This window comes from Paroedura picta, chromosome 1 (assembly GCF_049243985.1).
Source record: "Paroedura picta isolate Pp20150507F chromosome 1, Ppicta_v3.0, whole genome shotgun sequence".
NCBI lineage: Eukaryota > Metazoa > Chordata > Lepidosauria > Squamata > Gekkonidae > Paroedura > Paroedura picta.
In genome coordinates this window covers 40,204,781-40,229,421 of record NC_135369.1, presented here as the reverse complement: position 1 = coordinate 40,229,421, position 24,641 = coordinate 40,204,781, and the positions used below count along the sequence as shown (strand labels likewise).

At 43.7% G+C, this 24,641-nt stretch overlaps 1 protein-coding gene across 42 annotated transcripts in view; it reads right to left on the bottom strand.

The window, feature by feature from the left end:
* The window catches only part of NRXN1 (neurexin 1), a 1,166,434-nt gene that overhangs the window by 228,944 nt on the left and 912,849 nt on the right, over positions 1-24,641 (bottom strand). The window lies entirely within an intron of this gene.

Genomic DNA, 24,641 nt, shown 5'->3' with positions numbered 1-24,641 from the left:
AATTGCTGTTTAAAGACTGTGTTTTTAAATAAAATTCTGGCTTGTAATTTTTGCAGTTAACTTTGACTAGAACTAGAAACTAGAACTAGAAACTAGAAACATAAACAAAATAAAATAACTAGATTAGATTGGAGAGGAGAGGGGTAGCTACTCTGTCTAATAACATCAAGACTTCCCCTTGGATCAGTGCTATGTCATGATCACAACGTCAAAGAATTATCTCAAACATGAGCGCCAAGTCTGCTCTTGCAAACAGACCACAGGGTGCCAGGTCATTCTGATGAGTGGAAGAGGCAGATGCAAAGCAGCCTTTTGCAAATATCCATAAGATCAATCTGTCGAAACCTAGCACAGCATGAATGGGTGCAGATAAAGAAGGCACAGCTGGCATTGCCACCAAATTTTACCTAAAACCATCTGAAATACCTCCAGAGAGGGCCCAGCTGCCTGCACTATCCCCAAGGTCACCTGGGACAGCAGGGGTTTTTAAGGACCAATGTGCTTTCAGGAAATGATATTCCCAGTATCCTTTGTAACCATTTCAAGGGATCCTGGGGTGTTCATGAAGCTACCTGAAGAGGCAAAGGATCGTGCCTGAGGTGGATGGCCATCTAAATAAATACAGACTTATGCTGTGCCAACACTTCCCAGAGCAATATTTTTGCTCAGATATTTCAGACTGGCTCAAAGATGGGGCAGGGTTAGGAGACTGTCAGCCATTTGCTGAAGAACCCGCTGCTCTCAGAGCTACGGTCCCTAAAGACCGTGAAACTGGAAAATTGCCTTTCCCCTCACAGAGAAGTGTCTGATTATTTGGCATGTGTAGTGTTTTGTATCTCCATGTAGGAGCAGTTTTTATGGTTTTTCTAATTGGTTTTCAGTCAAATCATCCCACTGAGAATAAGACGCAGGGCACTTGCTGAAGATTGGGGAGGTAAAGTGGATCATGCAAACGCTCTTCAGCATTAAAGTCTGCACACCTGCAAGGCAAAATATTCTCTCAGCTTTTTCTTCAGCAGGGATGACCTATTGATCGTACAACCGTTTGCACATTTTTAGAGGGTTTTAGTGTTTCTAACTGACTCTCTTATATACAGCTATAGAGTAGGTTCATACATGCAGCGACCCTATACATATAACGACAATCAGGATGGTCCTGTTTGCACGCAGGTGTTAGCTGTTCTGAACATCTCCATGTGGGCAATTTCTCCACAGTGATCATAACTTCCATGGTGAGGGACGTTTGGTAGCACCATTTAGGGAAGGGGAGAGGCCACTAATAATAACACTACAGTATAGCAGCCTGTGCATATGAAGAGTGCTTCCACAGGATACTCAACAGGCTGGCTCACACTTTCCTCATTCTGGGAAAAGTTGCTATTTGTTGAAACTAACCAAGGAAATTTCTCTTGTTGTTGGTTGAAATATAGAGAGAAAAGTCCAGGTAAGGTGTGTGTGTGTATAGTCTGAGCAGATTTTAAAGGCAGAAAGAAAACCAAACCATATCAAACTGGGGGTCGTTGGATTGCGGGGGGATTATGACCTACTGCCAGCTATTTAATGTATTGTCCTTGATCTGAACCTGAGTGAGAGGGTGGAGGGGAGAGAAATAAATGAAGCACCAGTGCCTAGCCTAGCCTATAAAGGAAATAAGATCTGTTCCTGATCCTTCCATGGAGTCTCCTTGTCTATTTCCCCCTATATTATTGGAAATGTTATATGTCTGCATCATTAAACTTGCTGAATGGCTAAATATTGGTTGCAATGAGTAATCACATAAGTTATCTTTTTGTTCTTTTTTAATGTTCATAATAAAAAGGTTTCCAACTGCAATTGCATTATCTAATAAAGTACATAAAACCATGATTGCAAATGCAATTTATTCTCTTGTTGTCATGCTGTCTGCCCATTGTGGGACACATTGTTTGCTAAAGGTTTCTATTACACACACTGTATTTATTTACAATATATTACAATGAAGTCCCAGGACAGATATTTAGAGAGGGTCTGGGGAACTTCACCCTTCCCCTTCTGTTTCAGATCACATGCAAAAACCCTGCTTTGGCCAGTCCACTAGTTTTACACACTTTTGGGTCCTGTGAAGATGAAATGCTGGTAAGCATTTTCACAATGGTTAAGAGACAGAAAGTGGGCTCTGGGATCCATATTTCTTTCCCTCGGCATTTCCCACATTAATTTCATCAACAGCCTTAACTATGAATAAGTCTTCTACTGAGACTATCCCAGAACATGTACCCTTAGAATAAGGTGACCAGATTTTAATAGTGGTAAAGCGGGACACCGGGGGGGGGGGGCTGTGAATGCTGGCTCATCTTTTCTCGGAAGGGGGAGGCGTCCTTACTATCCCGGCTGGGTCAGCTCCCAGGTCTTCTCCCGCGGGTGGCCTTGGGCTAGCGGGGGCGGGCAGTCAGCCGAGGAGTGACGCTCTCTCCTCAGCCCTCACATCCACGGGCCTGGCCCCCACATTCAACCTGTAGGGGAGGGAAGCGGGCCAGAGCCCTCCACGAGAAGTGGCACAGCCCTTGAGGAGCAGGAAGGCAACGGTGGTGCCTGGGCCAGTGGGCAAAGCTACCCCTGGTGCTTGTCCGACCCTGAGCCAGAAGGAGACTTCCCCTATGGCTCCAAGTTGATTAGGTGCTTGGCCACCTTGCTGGTTGACATCATGGGCCCGGAGGGCAGCCGCCTTGTCTGCCAGCCCTTGAATGCAGCGGCAGGCGGGGCTGCCCCTCCACCTCAAAGCTTTCCAGGCCCCGCATGCTCAGGGGAGACGGCACCGCTGGGAAGGGCAGCTCAAGCAGCCATGGTTGCCGGCCTTCCTGTCCATTTGTGTCTCCCACCTCAAGAGGAGACCGCACCACCCACCACCTTGTGCAAACTCCTCCTGGGGTGAAGTGGAGGGCAACGGACCAAGAGCCGGCTCACATCTTCTGCACACTTACTTGGGAGAAAGGTCCCTTTCGCCCAGGGGGGGGGCACCACTCCACCTCCAAGTCAAGCTGCACTATTGAGGAGAAAGGAGATCCCACACTGAACCAAGCAGGGGGAAATGGCCGGGAGTGGCCAACGCAGCTCCGCCTGGCGTTGCCTGCCAGTTTTCAAGCAGCTGTCGAGCTCCGACTCCTGCCAAGACTCCCCCCAGTCGCCTCCCACCTGGCCTTACAAAACTAGACAGGTAAAAAGGGGCAGCCGTGAACCGGCATTGGGAAGGGCGGCTCCTGTGCAGACCAAGATGTTCTGGTGGGGGGTCGTTAACTCTTTGCTCCCCAGCGCGGGGATCCCCCGGCCAATTCTGAGAAGGGATCTAATTCAGGCAGTAACTCCTGAGTAAACATGGCATGGAGTTGGGTCGCTGCTCATTGCGGGAGGCTTGCATAGCAGAACTTTTAAAAACCATGGCTGGACGAGATACTTTTTTTTACCAAAAGCGTGAGTGTCCTGTGAAATGTGGGTAACATGGCCACCTTGCCTTAGAAAAGTGACCTGAACATCAGAGCTTGAAACATCTCAACCCACTTCCAAATACACACACTCCTTTTTTTCCACATCTACGCTGCTGAAATTTTCTTACAAAACAGCAAGGCAAAGGCTCACACTTGCATGTTACTCTCTCGGACAGAGTTATTTCCTAGCAGGGCAAATAAATATATTTATTTGGTACCTCCTCCACATTTGTAATCTCCCTCCCCTGTGGCACTGTTGGAAAGTTGGGGGTCATGCCAACCCCTAGTCTTTCATTGATTAAGGGCACAGTGAAATCCGCACACAAACCTAGCGCTTCAGTAACCTAGAAAGACAATATTAACCAACAGGGAAGAACCATGGCATAGAAAGGCCTCTTAAAATAACAGAAAACATGTTTTAATGTAAGCAGTGGCTACTGTGGACACCTATACTCCCCGTGCTTTAAAATTATAACCCCAGCCCTGTCAAAATAACAGTTTTATGAGAGCCACTTAAGCTAATTTTTGACACTCTGAATAATTAAGTCAACCAGAGCCAACTAATTAAGAATTATGTTCTTGGCACAAGACTACACAGTAAGAAGAATTAAATCTTCATGCCCATTTTTCTTTCACTGAATTCTGACTGGCGTCTATTTCCAGATGGTAAATTCCAAATGGACTACAGAAGCTCAGAGAGGATTGCCAAATAGCTGGAGAAATGGAATGAGGGAGGAATAGAAAGTCGATATTCTGCTCTACAGCATACAACAGAAATGGGAAGGTATAGCCAGAGAGGAGAGGACTTCAACAGAAGACCACACCTTTTTCTTCAGTATTAGGCAATGCAACAGGAGAACTATCAATACAAATTCAGGTGCTCTGATGACCTGTGTTTTGATAATGTTGCCTACCTAGGACTGCAAAAATAGAGTGGGTAACAACCACTGTCCATAGTGGATAGACTTCATTTGGTTTGCTGTTGTCTTGGCCTGTTCCGTTTGGTGCCTGCTATATTTAGCTAAAGCATCTCTGGGTGGGAATGAGCTCTGTCTGCAGCCTGGACAACAGTTTCCACACAGGGAAATCTACCCTATGTTCTGCTTGATTGTGATTCGAAGCAATTAATGTTGTTTGTTTTTTTAATTGCAGTAGAAGAGAGAAAAAATCCAATAGCACCTTAAAGGTGAATACAATTTGTGGTAGGGCATGAGCTTTCATGAGTCCTCTCTCACTGAAGTTCATATCCTACCACAAATTTTGTTAGTCTTTGTCACTAAGCTCTTTATCTCTTCTGCTGCTATAGACAGACTAACACAAATACCCATCTTAAAAATAACAACAACAAAACTAACAGTCTACCTGAAAGCTGCCCAGCCATCTCTGTTGGTTAGAATTAGCTGGAATCAACTCTATGTGATTCCATAAATTGCTTCCCTTGAGGGACAGTCCAGCAACTACTGCTAATGTTATTATTAATGAGTAGTGGTATATAACCATGTGGTGTGGCAGTATATTGTCATGCACACAGAATGGCTAGCTATACAAAGGAAACAAAATCTGATTCGATGGATGCTCCTTGTACAAGTGCTGTTTTCCAGTAGTGATCTGAGATTTATATTGACAATATCTGGAGGTATTTACTCACTTCCAAATTGCTCCCTTGCTATATTCCCATTTAATTCTGGGAATTCAAACAGACATGCTTGTGTACAAGGATATATCTGGAACCATATCAGGCACACTTACTTGGTTTATTTATTTACATCCTGTTTTTCTTCCCAATGGGAATCCAAAGGAGTTTGTCACATTAGCCCCCCCTCCCATTTTATATTCACAGCATTAGCCCTGAGAGATAGTGGTTAGAATGCCAAAGTAGGGACTGGGAGATCCAGGAGATCCACTACACCCTAGAAGCTCTCTGGGTGACCTTGGGCCACTCATATACCCAGTAAACACCCTAAGCAGAGTGAGGATTAGAACCTGGGCCTCTCAGAACCTAGCTTGACATTCTAGCCACTACACCAGGTTAGCTGTCATGTTGGACCAGCAAATGTGCAGATCGGATGTGAAGCCTCAACCCAGGACAATTATTACAGTCAGGTCCTTTCCATTATAGTTAATATAGCAAAGAACAAGGAACTGGTGTAAACTGGTTAGCCATAAAATGAAAAAAAGATACAGAATGCACTAAAGAAGACTATTCTGGATTTCTGGCTGTTCAAAGACAATACATGCTTTAGGGGGAGAAATTCCATTAAAAGACCATAATGAGAGAACGTGAGCAATTCTTTTGATTTCTCAAACAATTCAAAGTGATTAAAGATAAAAATACCACATGTGCTATCAAGCAAACTGAACTTAATATTGCCCCTAATGAAAACTTGGAAAGAATGCATTTCATTAGGTCTATAAGATGACATTAATTAGTTACAGTACTTCTCCTGGCTTCATTTAAGCTCTAGGCATAGAGGTCTTTCATGCTAAGGATGACAGGTGGTAGAAGAGAAATTGTAACCTGCTTTTGTGATTAACTACAATGAAACTTGTTGAGAATGTACAGTGATTTCTTTGATTAAGGCAAAAAGCTAAGAAGATTTGATGCAATGGCCCACTGCAACAGATTTGAAAGTCACACTGGCTAGAAGGAACTGGGATACTTGACTTGGGGTGGAGGTGAAAGTTAAGGCCTGGTCAAAATTACAGAGTTGACTGATAGATTCAGTTGGGCAGCTGTGTTGGTCCAAAACAGCAGAACAAAGTGTGAGTCCGGTGTCACTTTTGAGACCAACAAAGTTTTATTCTGGGCATAAGCTTTTGTGTGCATGCACACTTCTTCATACATATGAAAGTTTATAGGTGTGATGGAAGAAGCCTCTCATCACTGGTTAAAATCCACTTTCCAGAGCTATGGCAACACAGCAAAACTAGACACTCAGAAAGAACATCAAGAGAACAGAGAATGATCTGACCAGAATTTCTCTTGCCCTGTATTGTACTTTACAAATCCCAGAATACGAGAGAAAGCTGAAATATCAAGGAAAGACTTCTTCAGTACAGTAGAGTTTATAATATGATATAATGGTCTGGAAAACATTCATGAGCTGTTCTTGGTTTGAATGTCCCTGGGAGAACCCAGCAAGGCAATTTTGCAACTGTATTTCCATTTGCATGGTATCTTCACTAAGGAATACATACACAATTATGAATGGAGTTAATTATCTCTTGCATCCTTATGAGGGCTCAATACTATCTCTTATAATTCAAACAAAAAAAGCAAACATCTGGCTGCTATGACAGAGCTAACTTATGGGATCCTGTGTTTTCAAGCCAAGAGACTTTTAGATATGACTTGTGTCAATATCCCAGACTTCCTTGGTGGTCTCCCATACAAATACTAACCATAGGCAGCCCTGCTTAGCTTCCAGGATCAGACATGTCAGGGCTAGACTGGACTATCCAGGTCAAAGCATGAAATGAGTTAGTACAAACAATTATTTATTGTATCCCAGTGAGGTCCCAATTTATAATCTCTTACAATTCAGACAGGGTCCTCATAAACAAACATCTGTACCCTTGAACAGTGGATAGTGGTGGGCAGAAAGAAGCAAGTGAATTGAGTTAAACTCCAAAATACTGTCAAGAAAAGGGTTAAACTCCTTCCCTCCACTCAAATATTACAGCACTTTCTCAAATGCATGTCATCACATCTGCACTGGGTCCTATGCTGTCAGGAGAAAGGCAATTTGAGTAAATGCTGTCTAACACATAGCTTTGATTATTGGGTCTTTGTACCTAGAGAACTACCTGTACACATTGATGCATGATGGGGCCAATCTGTCACATGCAATGGCTCATCAAGGGCTTCATAACACCCTCTATTTTTATTTAGTCACACTGTTTATTTCCACCCCACTTTTCTCTCAAAGGCTGTTTAATTTCTACAAAAGAGATAGTAGTGGTAATAGAAGTGTGGCAGCAGTATTAGTTGCATCTTGAGCTGGTGCTTGTTTCACTCAACTTTCTCATCCAAGACTACAGGCTATGAGTCAAGGGCTCAGAATTATTCTGTTTGGGGTAGACTTTTAAGCAGGGAGGCCAGTGTCTCAATGTTCATTCTTAGGCCTCAATCTAAGCATGGTGGAAAAGCTCTGTTCTACAGGTCTTGCTGAACTGTTCTACAGGTCTTATGGATCCTACAGGATCTACCAGTCCAGAGCCAGGACTGAAAAGGCTCTTGCTCCAGTTGAGGCCAATTTTACTTCTTTGGGGCAGGGGACCCTGAGCAACTTTTGACTGCTAGATCTTAGCAATCTCTGGGGACAATGTTGGAGGAGACGGTCCCCTACATACAAGAGTCCCCATTCAGAACAAATAAGTGGGAGGCAAAACACAAAATAACTGATAGGATGTATTGACATTAGGAAGTTACTTGTTTGTGAGATTTCCAGAAAAATCTAGCTGAACACCATACAAAGCTATACTGTAAGCTCTCCGTGGGTTTTAGCCCTCATGTAACTGAGACTCACTGATCTGCATGAATTCAGAGCACACTACAAAATAGTCCCTCATGGTTGTACATCAGAGTCTACCTTTAAATTTCCAGGGAATATTGTGAATAACAATAAAAATGTGTCTTCTGGCAAACACAATGTACATCTCCTGATTACCACAAAACTTCTGTCAGTTTAAAACTCATCCAGGTACTTATTTAACTAATGCCAGCCACACCTGCAGTGGTGTCCAGGACCAGCTGGGGTAGCTAGAGGACTGCTTTGGGAGTGGGGATTCAATGATACTTCCCCCCCCCCTTAATATGGGGAACTTTCCTGTGGAATCCTAGCTATAATTTAGAGAACATAATGGCAGGAGAGAGGAATAGTACAGTTCTGAATGGAAGGGGAAAAAACAAGGGAATAAAAAAGGAAGGGATCTTAGAAGAGAAAAACCAGGGTCCAGAAAGCATGCTAAAGGGAGATGTAACACTGTCCTAGAAACAGGTAAGCTGGGAACCAACCAGATACTTGAGCAAACTACTACAGTTCCTATCCAAGCAACACATGATCAGTGTGGTCACCAAAGGGCAATTGAATCAGCTTCATGTCAGAAGGGAAGAATTTGATTCTGGGTCTCTCCAGTTCTTGTCAGACAGAATCTGTTTTTCTGTGTCAAATACTACCTTAAACTAGCCATTCTCAGCAGGGGCCACATGGTCCCCTGGGAGCCTTAGCACATTTGAAGGGGGTCACAGAATGAAAAATGTGAGAAGTGGAGCCCTGGTAACTAAACTGATGAGATACCCTATTTGTCAAGTGTGATGTCATTAATAGTTAGAAAGCCTGACCTTTATCACAGTAAAGAAAAAGAAAACTAAATCACGTAATCCATTTCTTTGTATGTGTTTGAATTAATGTATTCTAAAGAAAATGAACACACATGCTTCTCTTGGTCAAATGTTCTAGAAAAGGCAAGGTATGTCAAGTGTAGTTAGTTTACTCTTTCTTAGCCTAGCTCAATGTGCAAGCAGACAGCCTACTGCAGGGGGGCTTTGGAACCTGAGGAGCTTCTGAAAGGGCTGTGACTGAAAGGAAAGGCTGACAATGGCTGCCTTAAACCACTGAGATGGGGATTATATTAAAGTAAAAATATTGAAAGTTAAATATTTTAAGATGCACACAAACCACATAGCTACATTCATCCGGGAGCCACGAATACTTGGAATTCCCTCTTAAGTGCACACTCAGCTGCAAACTGGCATTTGTTCCTTTGTGATGTATGAAATGGCTTTGGCAAGTGAACATCTTTCAGCCTCGCCTCAATACTTGGGATCAGCCAAGGTATGTCATTCAAGGTCAGTGTGAGGAAGAAAAAGCAAAAGCAAAGGGAACGTGGCTCTATGGCCTGAGCTACACGGGTAGGATAAATGTACAGATCCAGAATCCACTGCAGAAATACATTAGACATTACAGAGTTGAAAGGTCTGCAAGCAGGAAAAGTAGGATGTTTAGTTAAGAAAAATGCCAGGCACAGCTCTAACGGTAAAAAAAATTATGAACAGAAGTTTTCAGAAGGTCAGAGGCTCAACTATTCTCATTAATTACTAAGGCCTCAGCAAGAAATAACGAAGTTCAGCCCTGGCCTTGCCATTGCAAACAATGCAAGCAAGGGTGTGAATTTTCACTGTTGAAGGTTTCACAGAAGAAACGCTACAAACACACCTGTTTGTGACACATCCACTCACAAGTAATCATCCCTGGATACTACAATCGGCACCGAGATTGCATGAATTTGTTTCTGAGTTTCAATCATGATGTTAATTGTTGATCTTTAATGCCCTGACAATACTTGCCTGAATTCTGAGATCAAATTTGATGTTGGCTTTTAACTGAATAATGTTGTTTGTACTGTTTAGTTTCATATTTTATTCTGATAGCTGTCTTGGAAGCCTGCCATGGGCAAAAGGCAACATATAAATAAATATAACTACATATAAAATATTAACCTTTTTGAATCCTGCTAGGCATCACTGCTTGGCTTAAATAATGGTATCTGACACCATTCCCCACCCCAGCTGCTGTTCCTGTTTCTTTCCCAGACAAGTTACATAAGGGATTTGATCCAATCACAAATCATACCTCAAAAGAAGCGATATCGCAGAACTACACTGCCCATCAGATTGGGCTGTAGCTGAGATAACATCAAAGAGGGCAAATGAAAAAAAATATCCAAATGTTTTCCCAAGGAGTACTGAAAAACTGTTGAACAGGGAGGCATTTTTCAACAGTGAAGAAAACATTCACTGAAAAGCTGCCATCAGTTTCAGCTCAACTCTAACCCAAGATGACAATCCATGAAACTTACTTTCATAGAGCAATTACTAATAGACTGATCAAGCTGCCTCTTGGTGCTCATGAATGAATGTGTATTGTGGAGCAGCACCACCATTCACCTCAATAAGCTCCATGGTTGCCAAAAGAGCAGCAAACTTGAATAGATTTCTGTGCCGCCAGAAAATTACCCACCCAGCTTCCTACCAACCCAAATCAATATTTTTCCCTTATATTTCCCAGTGGTGTCAAAGCACATTTAAGCTCTAATGTGGATTTCCTATGTACAGAGATTTGGTGTGTCACTCCCAATCTAGCACAGACAAATAAAACTGGGATAAGAGATTGTAACCATCTACCTCTGTGTGCTTTCAAATTCCACTGTTGTGCTCAGCAGCTCTTTAAGCCCTCCAATTGCAGGGAAGAAATTCAGAACATCAATTTGAAGAGAAATTCACCAAAAAAAAATCAATTTGCACAGTAGGAAAGGAAACCTCACAAGGTGCATTTACAGATGTTACATCCACGCCTTCTATCATCTAGTGCTGAATTGTGAAGGACCAGGTTAATCCAGAAGTAGTGGGAGCAAAGGCTTTTTCTTTTGCATTATTGTTTTCAAAGAAAGTTATTGAGTTACTATTCCACACTGGATCCAATGGGCCTTGAATGATACTTATCATTTTCCCCTGTATATCTGTCCTTGAGAGAAGACTTATTATTACTTTACCTGCTCACATTAGAGATTTTCACAATACTGTTCTAAACCAGCTGTTATTTATTGTTGGCCTTGTTTTGAGTAAAGTGATACAGGATGATGGTTTCATACAGCAAATTTCCTTCTGTTAATGAACCATTTCTCATGTGCGATGGTGATTTCAAATAGTGCTGCATTTCCCCACCTGCCTTTTTTCACCATACAATCTTCCTCTGAGGTTTTTTTTTTTTTTAGCACTATAGCGCTAAACCAATATTGCACTTCAGTGCTATAGTGGCACCATTGAGATGCATTGACTCCACTGATTCAGTCATCATCCTGATTCAGTCATCATCTGGCCATTCCTTGGCAGCTGTCAGCACCAGGTGAGCAAACATGCACTGTGTCTTTTAGTCTCTAGTGCACTCTGCAGCCAACTTCTGCGATGACCTACAGCTGTCTCAGGGGAGCTATCAGTCTGGTGAGTTATAGCTGGTCTCAGGTGGGGCTGGTAGGTAGTATGGACAGCTTCTACTGGCACTTCCAGCTCGGTATCCTGAGCAGCTTGCTTTCACAGCTGGGCTTGGACAAGACAGGCAGATATGTTTCTTCCTCAGGAGTCTGCTCTTCCAACTCCTCCCGTTGGGGTGCTGCCAGTGTCATCTCCCCACAGCTCAGTTCTCCCTCAGAGTCCCCAATGGTCTGAGGCTGGCTCAGGACAAGGGAAAAGGAAACAGGGTAGGAAGATAACACAGGAGAAAATGAGATGTTCCCCATGTGGGCAAAGTATTAAATCTCACTGTGTGGTGAGTTCCCTTCCCAGGGGCCTCCAGCCTGCAGCCTATCCAGGTCCTGGACGGAGGAGGAGGCCGTCAGCAGAGTTCTTCCACCCCCCACCCCCATCTAGAGCCTGTTGTATTCCTGAATGCAACGGCCTTGGCCCCTAGTGTATTAATAAAGACAAACATTGATCCATGCTCAGCTCATCCTAATTCAGGGTCTACTTCCTTCTCGGTTGAATTGTAGCTAAACTCAAAATAGTCTGATTCTACTGTGTGACATTGCTGCCAGAATCACAAAGTAACTGTTGCGATCTGAGACAACAGTTTCCATTTTCTGATTGCATATTACCTAGCAAAGAAGAACTAAAATGAACCTTAGCTAGCTTTGAAAAATTGATGGAGACAAATTAAGAGAGTCTTCTCTCAGAATTCTGTCATGATTGACTAGACTAAGGTGGAACATCCCAGTATTATACCACTTCAGACTGCAGGTGGGGAATTAACATTTCTAAAACGCTTCTCTATATTGAGAGAACATAAAGTAAGTTGGCACAAAACACTTCCCCCTATCCCGGATGTGGTACTTTAATATGCTCAAGAAGCCCATTATATGAATTAGAAAATAGGACACAAAGAACAACCAGAAGCAATGAACTTTAGAATCATAGAATCATAGAGTTGGAAGGGGCCATACAGGCCATCTAGTCCAACCCCCTGCTCAACGCAGGATCAGCCCAAAGCCTCCTAAGGCATCCAAGAAAAGTGTGTATCCAACCTTTGCTTGAAGACTGCCAGTGAGGGGGAGCTCACCGCCTCCTTAGGCAGCCTATTCCACTGCTGAACTACTCTGACTGTGAAATTTCCCCCCCCCCCCGATATCTAGCCTATATTGTTGTACTTGTAGCTTGGGGGTTGGACTAGATGGCCTGTATGACCCCTTCCAACTCTATGATTCTATTATTCTAAATCTGATATAAAAATGACAATGTTCAATTAATAGGATCAATCAATAGGATGATATTTCAGTCTCCCAGGACATGCTGCCGTTGATATAAAAGTCATCACTCTGGCAAAAATTCTTTTGAACCTGGATTAGAATTTGTCAACTGGATGGCATTTCCAAGACAAAGAAAGGATATTTCTTACCTAGAACAGCTGTTTGAACAGAACTCTGCAGAACTTGGGGCCTCACAGCACAATCCTAAACATAATTATGCACTATAAGCTTATTTCCATTGATGGGCTTACATTGTTGTACCACTGTTTAGGCTTACAGTGTACAATCACCAATTACTGTACTTACAAATGGCCACGGAGCTTATCTTGAACTCATTTTTTCACAGCCAACACTGCTATTATTCCATGACCATTCCAGATTGCTATTAACAGTTCCCATTCTCTGTCATCATGTAGTGGTGCCTGGGGGCGGATCACTACACGTCACATTGTTGCTACCAACCTGACTGAAGGTAGATCTGGTTGAACTTGATGTACTGCCACCGGGAATACAGCAGGGCAAGCATGGACTAAGGCTACCTGGAATAAGGCTACCAATTATGAGTTGGGGAATAACTAGATATTTGGGGGTTAGAGTCTGGGGATGAGATGGACTTCAGCAGGATATAATACTATAGACTCCATTCTCCAAAGCAGACATTTTCACCAGGGGAACTGATCCTGGTCAGCTGGATATCAATCATAATAATGAGAGATCCATAGATGTCACCTGGAGGTTGGTAAGCCTAACCTGGACCAAGAGACAAAGTGCTTCTCCCTCAGAAAAAGGTGAAAGTGAAGCAAAGTAATCCAGGGCCAGCTGAGGGTGGAGAAAGTACTCATGAAAAGGACATGGAGTGATGGAAACATACTTCTGAAATGGAGACATGATCAGGCCATCCAAAAACAGAAGAGCTAGAGGATACACAAGGCGGAAAAACAAGCTAAGAAAATTAAAAAGCTGTGAGAATCTGACTCTCACATAAGTTGCATGTGAAAACATTATGCAGTAAAACTCTGTAGTTTTTGAAGTTTGCCAGAGTGAGAAGCATTGATTCCCCTCTCCCTTTGGGCTACTGCAGGTGTTGAAGGGGAGGGGGGGAGCAGAGAATACCAATAACTATCAGACGGGGGGGGGAATTATACTGGGACATCCCTCTGTCTCCCCAAGATGCCATGGTTTCCCAGGAGATGTCACATATCCACAGGGAGGTGCAGCCAGTTAAGGGAAGGTAGTCAGGAAGTCTAAATGGTGGGTCTGTAGGTGGGGAGAGTGTCCATCCTTGACTTCTTCCTCTCTGGGGTATGATGGTGCAGCCCATTCCTTTGGAGGGACGGAGGGAGGAAAAGAAAGTAAGCTTCCTCTTGCACAACCCTTCCACCTACACACAGACATGGGGCTTCCACAGTAGAAAAGAAGAAGAGTCCCAGAACTCCTTAAAGACTAACAAAACTTATGGCAGGGCAAGTGTTGTCGTGAGTCACTTCTCTCCTCTTCACAGACATCTCCCTTGTAAGAAGGGGCCAATTGGCTTCCTTTCTGCAAAATCCAGCAGAGTTCAGGAAGAGGGGCTGGAAGTCTTGGCAGCATCCTGGAAGTGTGTTTGGGAGTCTACCCTTTGCTCAGCTGTGTGAATGATCTCTGGTGAAACACTGGAGGGGTTGGAAGAGGTGCCAGGCTCTTTTCAGTGTTTCTTGTGTTGGGGGTAGGGATAGCTCTTTTCTTCCCCTCTCTCCAGTACGCTCTTGCCATTGCTGTTTAAGAGCTGAACAGCAGCCTTGTGGACGGGAGGGAGAGAAGAAGGCCCCTAGGCTGAGGAGCCCCAAGTTAAGTGTGGCTTTGATCCCTTCCTCCTTTTAATTGCTCACCTTCCTCGACCTCCAGCTCTGTTCACTCTGAGAGGCTTTGTGGTCTCTTTCTCCATTGATGAGGGTGCAAAGACGGTGACTGTCTACCACAGCAGGGGTAATTCTGTTGTGCTCCCAGTCCTCACTCTCCCCCCCCCCCCACACATACACACTTTCACAACGCACTTCCATTTTACAGCATACAGCATAATTTGTTTTCATATCAAAAGGAGATGTGTGCTGAGAACTGGGATCAGGAAGCCCACCAGAACTCAGAGTAAATAGTACTTCCTTGTTTTTCTATTTCCTATCATTACATTTTCTGTTATCCAAGGGGGAAGGCAAAGACTCATTTAGACCACTGATACCCCAATAATTGTAACCCTTAAACTGAGCTCCCCTTTGGATTCTGAGGTATCACTTAGCACTTCCTAATGCTTTTAAACCTGTTAAACCAGAAATGCTAGAAAATTTTGTTTAAAAATAAAAAATGACAATTGCTGGGAAACTGATTTCCCCCCTGTGCTTATACAACAGAATGCCAACACTGGCCATATTGTCTTGATTTTGTCTTATAATAAAGGGAAGTAAACAGTTAGGCAACATAAAGAAACCACAATGTTGGGTTTAGATTCATTATTCCATATTCTGAGATCTGGCAAACAATAACATCTGTGGGGAAAGAATATAACAAACCTTGCAAGCCTCTTAATTTTCTTGCTTTATTGCCGCAGAGATTCTGAATCCACTTCAAAATAAACCCAATTACCTTTCTAAAAAGGTAAGCTGATGACTTTGGGGAGATCCTGGTGCCTCGTTTTTCCCATAGTACAAATCAGCAATAGAATCTTGGGGCTAATTATAGCCTACCTGTCCAACTTACCAACTAGACCAGTATCAAAGTGATGCCTGCTAGAGCAAATTCATCAGCCAGGTTTTCATGATTAACCTGCCCCAATTAGGAAAGGAGGGAAAGTAATGCATCAGAAACTAATTAAGATGACACCGAATCATGTTATTTAGGACCACAAAGGATCTCTAAAGGTCAAGTTACTCCCTCCTTCTGCTCTATAGTAGATCATAATAAAGGAGGAACAACAGCTAACAAAACCCAACTTGCCTCAAAAAGTCATCAGTAACAATAACATTATGATTAAAAACTCAATAACAGCAAATTATACAACTGCAGAGACATCAATTTAACTTCTAGACTGCTTTTCGGTTCATGGAATCTTACTAGTTCAGTTCAGATACTGGCTGGAGAGACCTGAGTTCAGTTAATGGCACAACTAAATTGTAAAGCTTAGTTCAGATTGTTAAATTGGCTGACATATAAAACATGGAATCATTTGTAATTTGGTCTCTTTGTGCCCATGCAGTTGAACATATTGTTTGCTTGTTGGTAAGGGGTTTGGAGACCAAGATGTATGAGGAAAGGTTGGGGGAGCCTGGTCTGTTTAGCCTAGAGAGGAGACGACTGTGAGGGGATTTTCAAGTATTTAAAAGGCTGCCATGTAGAGGAGATGCTCTCTCTTGCCCTGGAGGAACAGACCAGAACCAATGGGATGAAATTAATGCAAAAGAGATTCCATCTAATCATCCGGAAGAAGTTCCTGACAGAGCAGTTTCTCAGTGGAACAGGCTTCCTTGGGAGGTGGTGAGTTCTCCATCTTTGGAGATTTTTAAACAGAGGCTAGATTTTTAAACAGAGGCTAGATAGCCATATGATAGAGAGGCTGATTCTGTGAAGGCTCAAGGGGGTGGCAGGTTACAGTGGATGAGCAATAGGGGTGTGAGTGTCCTGCATTGTGCAGGGGGTTGGACCAGATGACCCAGGAGGTCCCTTCCAACTCTATTATTCTATGAATCTCTGTTTCCTGGAAACCAGTTGAAATAATAGATCTACAGCCACTAACTGGAGGATGGCAACATTTGTGTGAACAAATAGAACAACTCATTAAAAATACTGTAAGACTGGATAAATATATGAAAACTTCAGGTTTTGTTTGTTTTAAGTAGAAAGAGGCTGGACGGAAGAAAGAGTCAGAGGCAGATACACTCGCAGACAGACATGGAATTTTACTGGATGGAGAGTATACCATAGTATAATGTAAGAACACATGCAAAAGTACTAATCAACATTTTCTGCTGTTTCACTCTCTTCTGAATGTGTGATGCACAAACCTGGACACAGTATAGCAGATGAGGCTTGACTAAAAGTTTTACACCTCTGTGCTTTGTGAATATAGCATTTGCAACCAAACAAGAGAAACTGAAATGCAAATCTCTTGGGCAGATTATCAATCAATCAATTTTATTTATGGTCACAGACCATCCAGTATGGGCAGATTATCCAGTATACTGCCTGCAGGCAGCATGACATCAGCAGGCACTTTCCCAGGTGTTTACACATCTTTCAGGAAAAGTAGATGGGCCACTCTGTAGATCCAGTGTCTGGCTGTCTTCATTCAAATAAAAGGGCTTTTCACTTCTATCCTCCCCACTGCCTACTAGGGTTGCCACTTCCCAGTTGAGGCCTGGGGATCCGCCAGTTTGGTGCCTCCCTTCCAAAAAGCAAGAAGCCTGAAAAAAAGCAACATTTCTGTGGCAAATGGAAGTTACTTCGGTGTGTATGTGTGTCATAGGCCCATTATGCACGGCCGCCGAAACGGCGATTTCGGGTCACATGGAAAACGCGGAGGGGGAAGACGCGACGCATACCGGTTATACACGGGGCGGGGCGCGACGGCGGCAAAACCCAGAGTAACCGATTATGCACGCGCCGATCCGGGCGCCACTTCTGGTTGCGCCCCGCTCACCCGGAAGCTGCGCTTTCTTCCACGTTTCACTGACGCGGCTTTTTCGGCGGCATGCACCGAAGCTGCGGCCGGTTGCAGCCGGCTCTGTGCGTTATCGGTGATTTTAGTCGCCGCCATTCCACCCCGAATGTGCGCTAAAACCCCCGTGCATAATGGGTCATACTCTGGTTTTTGAGGAAAACTCGATGGTAAAAAGCTAATTCTACCACAGAGTTTCATCCAAAAACCAGAGTGTTGCCCTTGTTGTCACCCCATCAGTTCCAGGTCCAATGGACCTGTCAACCCTACTGTCTTACCATTTTGTGTTTGGCTCTGTCTTCTGCAGCAGCCATTTTGCAGTAGTGCCTCTCACATTGCTTCAATATTCCAAAGATGCCCAGAGTCTTAAAAACATTGAGGACCATGATCTATGTCACAAGTGTGCCAGTGTTTGTCTCTTGTGGCTCTTCCTTGCATACCCAGGGAATTGCTAGTCGTGGGATGGTAGGTGAATTTCCTCCAGGCCAGGCTGAATTCTGGAGATTTTTGGTGGTGGTGGGGAAGCATTTGAGCATTAAATTGGGGTCACTGTGGGTTGGCAGGTAGTTGTGAGTTCCTGCACTGTGCCAGGGGATGGACTAGATGACCCTGGAGGTGCCTTCTATGATTCTAAGTCTTCCTGTCATATGAGTTCAGAATAGATGCACTGCTTCCTTGCAAGGAGTCTGGATAGGACTTAGTAGAGCCCTGATTATTTTCTTTCCCTAGTAACACTTTGAGCTACTCGGGAGAATGGAAAGTTTGTCTACATCTCCCATATTCCCCTTCTGACACACCGCCAATGAGAGTTGGACCTCAAATACACGCCCAAACAGAAGGGCTGGATACGAAGGTATATTCATGAACACATGAAGCTGCCCTAAACGAGACCATCACACTCAGTTCTTTCGGCTCCAAGTAGCAGCGACTCTCCAAAGTCTCAAGGAGAGGGCTTTCACATTACCTAATACCTAATCCATTTTTATTGGGACTGCGCCTAGGACCTTCCACATGCGAAGCAGATGCTCTGTGACTGAGTCATGGCCTCCTATTCCTTGAAATGGCTCTTGTACTTTGTTTGTGTGTGTGTGTCAAGGATAATCTGCACTGCACTGCACTTCGGGAATGACTCTTGCCCTTACTGTACTGCTTAGCTACTAACACCCTTGGCCCTCTTAGTATGCATACTAATACACATGCTATGATATCAAAATCATATAACTGCAAATAGGTTCACATACATATATACACCATCTAACCACAGGTTTGTTATCCCCAGTGAGTTATTGACAATGCTGCTTTTGTGGCAGCAACAGCAACATTTAAGAGGGCTCCACCACATTCTGTGTGTTTATTATTCAGTGTTTGCATGCATAAGCTCATAAAAGCATTGCAGATTAGGGATGTATTACTAAATACAAAGCTAAATATCCCCCCTTCTTAATCCATTTATGTGCAATACATTTGTTAGTTAAGCCACTTATTACCACTTCCTGACATTTCTAACCACAGTACAGCATCTTACATGTATGCCTCATAATGGGAGCCTGATTATGTTGGGACTTTTCTGATGCTGGCTTATGCATTGTGCTTTGAAAAATGGAAGAGGAAACCCCACCACCAGTATCCATTTAACAACTGAAATAAGCTTAACTTAGAATGCTCGAATTCTTAGTTTTATTTCATCAAATGTAATAGGTTTTGTTTCAATTAATAGTCTAATTGCTCAGCACTTAGGGATGGGGAGAGCGAAACAGGCTGGAAGCGTGCAGTCATTTTGCAGTGAACATAATCAATCCTGTATAGTTAATAACTGGAAGCAGCAATGATTGTTAGGAACACTTGCTATTACAAGTTAGTGAATAAGTAATTCAACTTTTGTTATATTCTCTTGGTGGTATTTATATCTGGACTGTTTTGCAGGATATCTACCTGCCTCACAGTGGAGTCTTAGCCAATACCGTCCTAATTTCCTTGATACCTGGCCAAATGACACATTACTGCAAAAGAAGAAATTAGATTTTGAATGATGCTGCGTAGAAGGCCCAGAACCCCACCCCAACCATTGCTGGGAATGAAGTGATTCTGCAGAGTAAATCCTATGTCACTAGTTACTATACATCCTTATGATCATCTGCAGTCCTGCACAATCTAAGTGATGTGGCTAAAAGGAAGCTAGAAAATGTTCCCACTGGGACTGCTTACTGTCTTCTGTGATGCAGTTAACGTGCTGTTTCTCCTGTACTTAGGATATGGGGATACAGTTTAACCAGAGTTTTGCTCATGGGAGATAGCAGAAGTTAAGCTCAACTGAAAGTTCAACAAGATCTGAACACAATGGAAAAATGGGCAAATGAGAACAAGATGCAATTTATTTAATAAAGGTAAGTGTAAAGTTCTGCATCTGGGTCAGAAAAATGAAAAGCATGCCTGCTGGGTGGGGGATACGCTTCTAGGTAACACTGTGTGTGAACGAGACCTTGGGGTACTTGTGGATTGTAAAATTTTGGATTGTGAAAAAAAAAAATTCACAGTCAGAGTAGTTCAGTAGTAGAATAGGCTGCCTAAGGAGGTGGTGAACTCCCCCTCACTGGCAATCTTCAAGCAAAGGTTGGATACACACTTCTCTTGGATGCTTTAGGATTCTTTGCGCTGATCCTGCGTTGAGCAGGGGATTGGACTAGATGGCCTGTATGTCCCCTTCCAACTCTACGATTCTATGATTCTAAAGAATCTATGGTTCCAGACAAGACCAGAGGCCCCTGACTAGACTTTCTGCTCTTTCTGGACTAAGCAGATAAGTTAAGCCAGGGGTCCTAAATATGGCACTCATGGGTACCCTGGTGCCTACCAGCCACCTCTCTGGCATCCACCAAATGTTTTTAGAAAATGGGCATAGCCAGATGGAGCTCTTGACCAGCAGGGCTTCTGATAGGCCACCCTGATTAGTAGGGTAAACCAACAGAATGTATCTCATTCAAGGCCATAAAGTGAGTTTTAAAACCAAATGAGGATATGAACCTGGATTAAATATGAAGCTGTCCAACATAATTTCTATATTTAGGTAACTGAAGTAGGTGGTAAGGCACAATTATGTGCTTAAGGGTACCTACAAGTTTGATTGAGGTCCTGTCACCCCAGTTAGAACATATATGGCTGCTTACTGACATCTGGCAAGATGTACTCTTTACAGCACTATTTTTAGTAATACTGATGTTATTGTCAGAGATGTTTTGCTATTATGCTTTCATGAACTTGACATGGTCCCCCCCCCCCTAATAACAAAATTGCCCTCTTTATTACATGGTAGGTTATTTTGACCTGGTTCTAAAACACGATAAATAATCAGCTCAATGAAATATTATTAGAAGATCAAGAGAGACATCCAAGATTCTCTTGTCAGGCTGAGACTAAACTGTAGAAATTGCGGATGGCCAAACGTCATATAACATCCATCACTCACAAGGTAAGTGACTTCTTCAGAATTCACTCAGGCAGAAAATGAACAGCTGCCAATGCTGATCAGGGAGAAAGGAAATACAGCTTCTAGGGATGAAGTTCCCCCATTGTTTTCATCATCTTTGGTTAAAACAATGCAGTTTAATGGCATGACCCCTGCTGGCTAGTCCATGGACGGAACCTTCAGAAAGAGAGTCCAAGGAACCAGGGAAGCTGACCGAGGAAGAGCGGAGAAATCACGAACAGTGGAGGCAATGGGCCCACACAGAGGTAGCCACACAGAGCCAGGCTAACAGCCTGTGCTCCAAAAACAGAGTCCAATAACACCTTTAAGACCAATGTTTATTCGAGGTGTAAGCATTTGAGTACATGCAATCAAAAGCTCACACTTTGAATATAACATTTTTGGTCTTAAAGGTGCTATTGGACTCTATTTTTGTTGTGCTACTTCAGACCAACATGGCTACTCACTTGAATCTAGCCTGTGGTCCAGCCACTGAGCTAAATCTCTGCTTCAGCTGATTTAATCCTCTGCAGAGTTCTGGTCCTAGCCAGTTAAATTCTAGAAAGTGCCATCACAAAAGCTGGGGCTGCTCCCCGCCCTAGTCTACTTAAATTGAGGGTGAGGAAGGGAGCTTTTCTGGAACACACAATTTGCAAGACTTTGCTTGCTTCTGTGTCCCAGATTATAGCAAACTATAGTTGGCAGGGTAAGTCCCTGCTTTTGAGGAAACCAGTGGGTTTGGAGGTCTGAAGCCAGAATACTTATCTATATAGATGAATGTAGGGACCTGGAGTGTATAAAAATAACTCTCTATCATATATACCCTGAGCTTTGGTTGAAAGTAGATGAGGGGTTGGGGGGGGGTCCCTTTAACACCACTGGAATGGTGGCAGTCAGGGTTTGCCAGTTTTCTAGCACATGTTTAACTTGGCATTATATTTTAACTATTTATTAATATTTTTATTTGTACTTACATTTATCAACCACCACTCCCAGAACTGCTGGCTCATGGCGATTTACAGTAAAATCCATAAAACAAAATATTGGCAGACAAAAATCTAATTTATTTCCCTCCCCCCACCCATCCACAGCTGATAACCATAGTCAACATACACCACAGTAATCCACCACTGCCCTCAGGAGAGGTACCCATACGCAGATGACCTTGGGCTCACTGTATGTTTATAACTATGATAAGGGCGGGTAATATCAAAATTCAACAACACATTCAAGTAACTTATGACAGTGAAGTCAATTAGATGAATTTAGATTAAAGTTTTAAAGTTACATGAAATTAAGTCCATTACAGTTAAAAAATCTTGGGGAGTGGGGGGGATCAGTGTTGGACAGATTTCTTTTAAGATGGTTCTCTATTTCAGGCAGAGAGGCCAGCGTTTGTTGATGTGTTTCCTGGCTTCAGCCCGTAGGCTTGGTGGAACAGCTCTGTTTTACAGGCCCTTCAGAACTGTTTAAAATCCCGGGGGGGGGGGCTAGGGAGAGACCAAGGCTGAAAAGGCCCTGGCCCTGGTTGAAGCCAGTTTTGCTTCCTTAGGGGCCAGGAACCCTGAACAAATTTTGATCGTATGATCTTAGTACTCTCTGGGGGATGTAATGGAAGCTGCAATCCCATAGATACAGGGGTCCAAGACCACTTGTGGCTTTGAACTTAAAGATGAATACCTTGAACTTGATTTGGTCTCCAATCTGAAGCCAGTGCAGTTTCAATCTTCCTCAAGATAAAGACAACAAAAGATGACGAGGATGTTGGATTTTCGTAGGGCAAACTTTAATAAACTCAGAGACATGATGAGTGTCATACCATGGACGAGAATGCTGGAAGGGAAGGGAGCATGTGAAGGGTGGGCGCTACTCAAACAAGAGCTGTTGCATGCTCAATCAATGACTATCCCAGAAAGACGAAAACACTGCAGGAGCTCTAAGAAGCCTATTTGGATGAACAGAGAACTTCAAGAGGAACTAAGAAAGAAAAGGAAAATGTTCAGGAAACGGAGGGAAGGACAGAGCTCTAAAGAAGAGTACCTACAGGTAACTAGGCACTGTAGATCAATCATCAGAAAGGCCAAAGCTGAGAGTGAGCTAAGATTGGCCAGGGAAGCCCATTGTAACAAGAAAAGATTTTTCAGTTATGTGAGGAGCAAACGTAAAGTAAAGGAGGCAATAGGCCCACTGTTGGGTGCGGATGGACAAACTCTAACGGAAGATGCAGAGAAAGCAAAAAGGCTTAGTGCCTATTTTACATCTGTTTTTTCCCACAGGTCAAAGGGTTTAGGCACATTATTATTATTATTATTATTATTATTATTATTATTATTATTATTATTATTATTATTATATTTATTTCCTGCCTCTCCCGATAGGCTTGAGGCGGGTCACAACAACTAATCCCATTAAAATTCCCATTAAAACATCAATCTACTAACATGGCGGCTAAAAATCCCATCCCTCCCCCAATTATTAAGAGGTGAAGGGGAAAGGATAAGGGAGTAGCGTACACTCCAACTCCTAGGGGGGGAGCGGTGTCCCTGATTCGCTGACCCCAGCCTCAACCATAGACCTGGTGGAAGAGCTCAGTTTTACAGGCCCTGCAGAAAGCTGACAAATCCCGCAGGGCCCACAGATCACCCGGGAGCTCATTCCACCAGGTAGGGGCCAGGACTGAAAAAGCCCTGGCCCTGGTCGAGGCTAGGCGTGCTTCCTTCGGGCCGGGGACGACCAACAGGTTCTCACCCGCAGAGCGTAAGGCCCTGCGGGGGGCATAGAGCGGTAGGCGGTCCCTCAGGTATGTGGGTCCCAACCCGCATATGGCCTTGAAGGTTAAAACCAAAACCTTGAACCGGATCCGGGCAGCAATTGGCAGCCAATGCAGCTGCCTCAGCACCGGCTGGATGTGGGCCCTCCAAGATGTTCCAGTGAGGACCCTGGCAGCTGCATTTTGTACCAGCTGTAGTTTCCGGATCAGGGACAAGGGTAGGCCTGCGTAGAGCGAGTTACAGAAATCTATTCTGGAGGTGACTGTCGCATGGATCACTGTGGCCAAGTGGTCAGGGGACAGGTAGGGCACTAGTAGCCGGGCCTGGCGAAGGTAGAAAAATGCCTGGCCCGCTACTCTCTTGACCTGAGCCTCCATAGTCAGGGAGGCATCAATGGTCACACCCAAATCCCTAGCTTGTGGCACAATGGTAAATTGCACCCCTGCTAGGATGGGTAAACGCGCTACCTGTTCCCGCCCCCTTCCCCCCAGCCACAGGACCTCCGTCTTGGAGGGGTTGAGAATCTAGAGATGGCAGTAGCCAATGGATAGTGTCTGGGTGGCAGGTTAACATGGATAGAGAGGTTGTCGAGAGGCATTTAGCTGCACTGAATGAGTTCAAATCCCCTAGGCCAGTTGAAATGCACCCGAGAGAGCTCAAAGAACTTTCCAGAGAACTTGCACAGCCCTTGTCCATTATCTTCGGGACCTCTTTAAGGACTGGAGATGTCCCGGAGGACTGGAAGAGAGCAAACATTATTCCGATCTTCCAAAAAGGGAGGAAGGATGATCCGGGAAACTACAGACCAGTGAGTCTGACCTCTGTTGTGGGGAAAATAATGAAGCAGATATTAAAGGGTGCGATCTGCAAACATCTGGTGGACAATTTGGTGATCCAAGGAAGTCAGCATGAATTTGTCTCCAACAGGTCCTGTCAGATCAACCTGGTTTCCTTTTTTGACC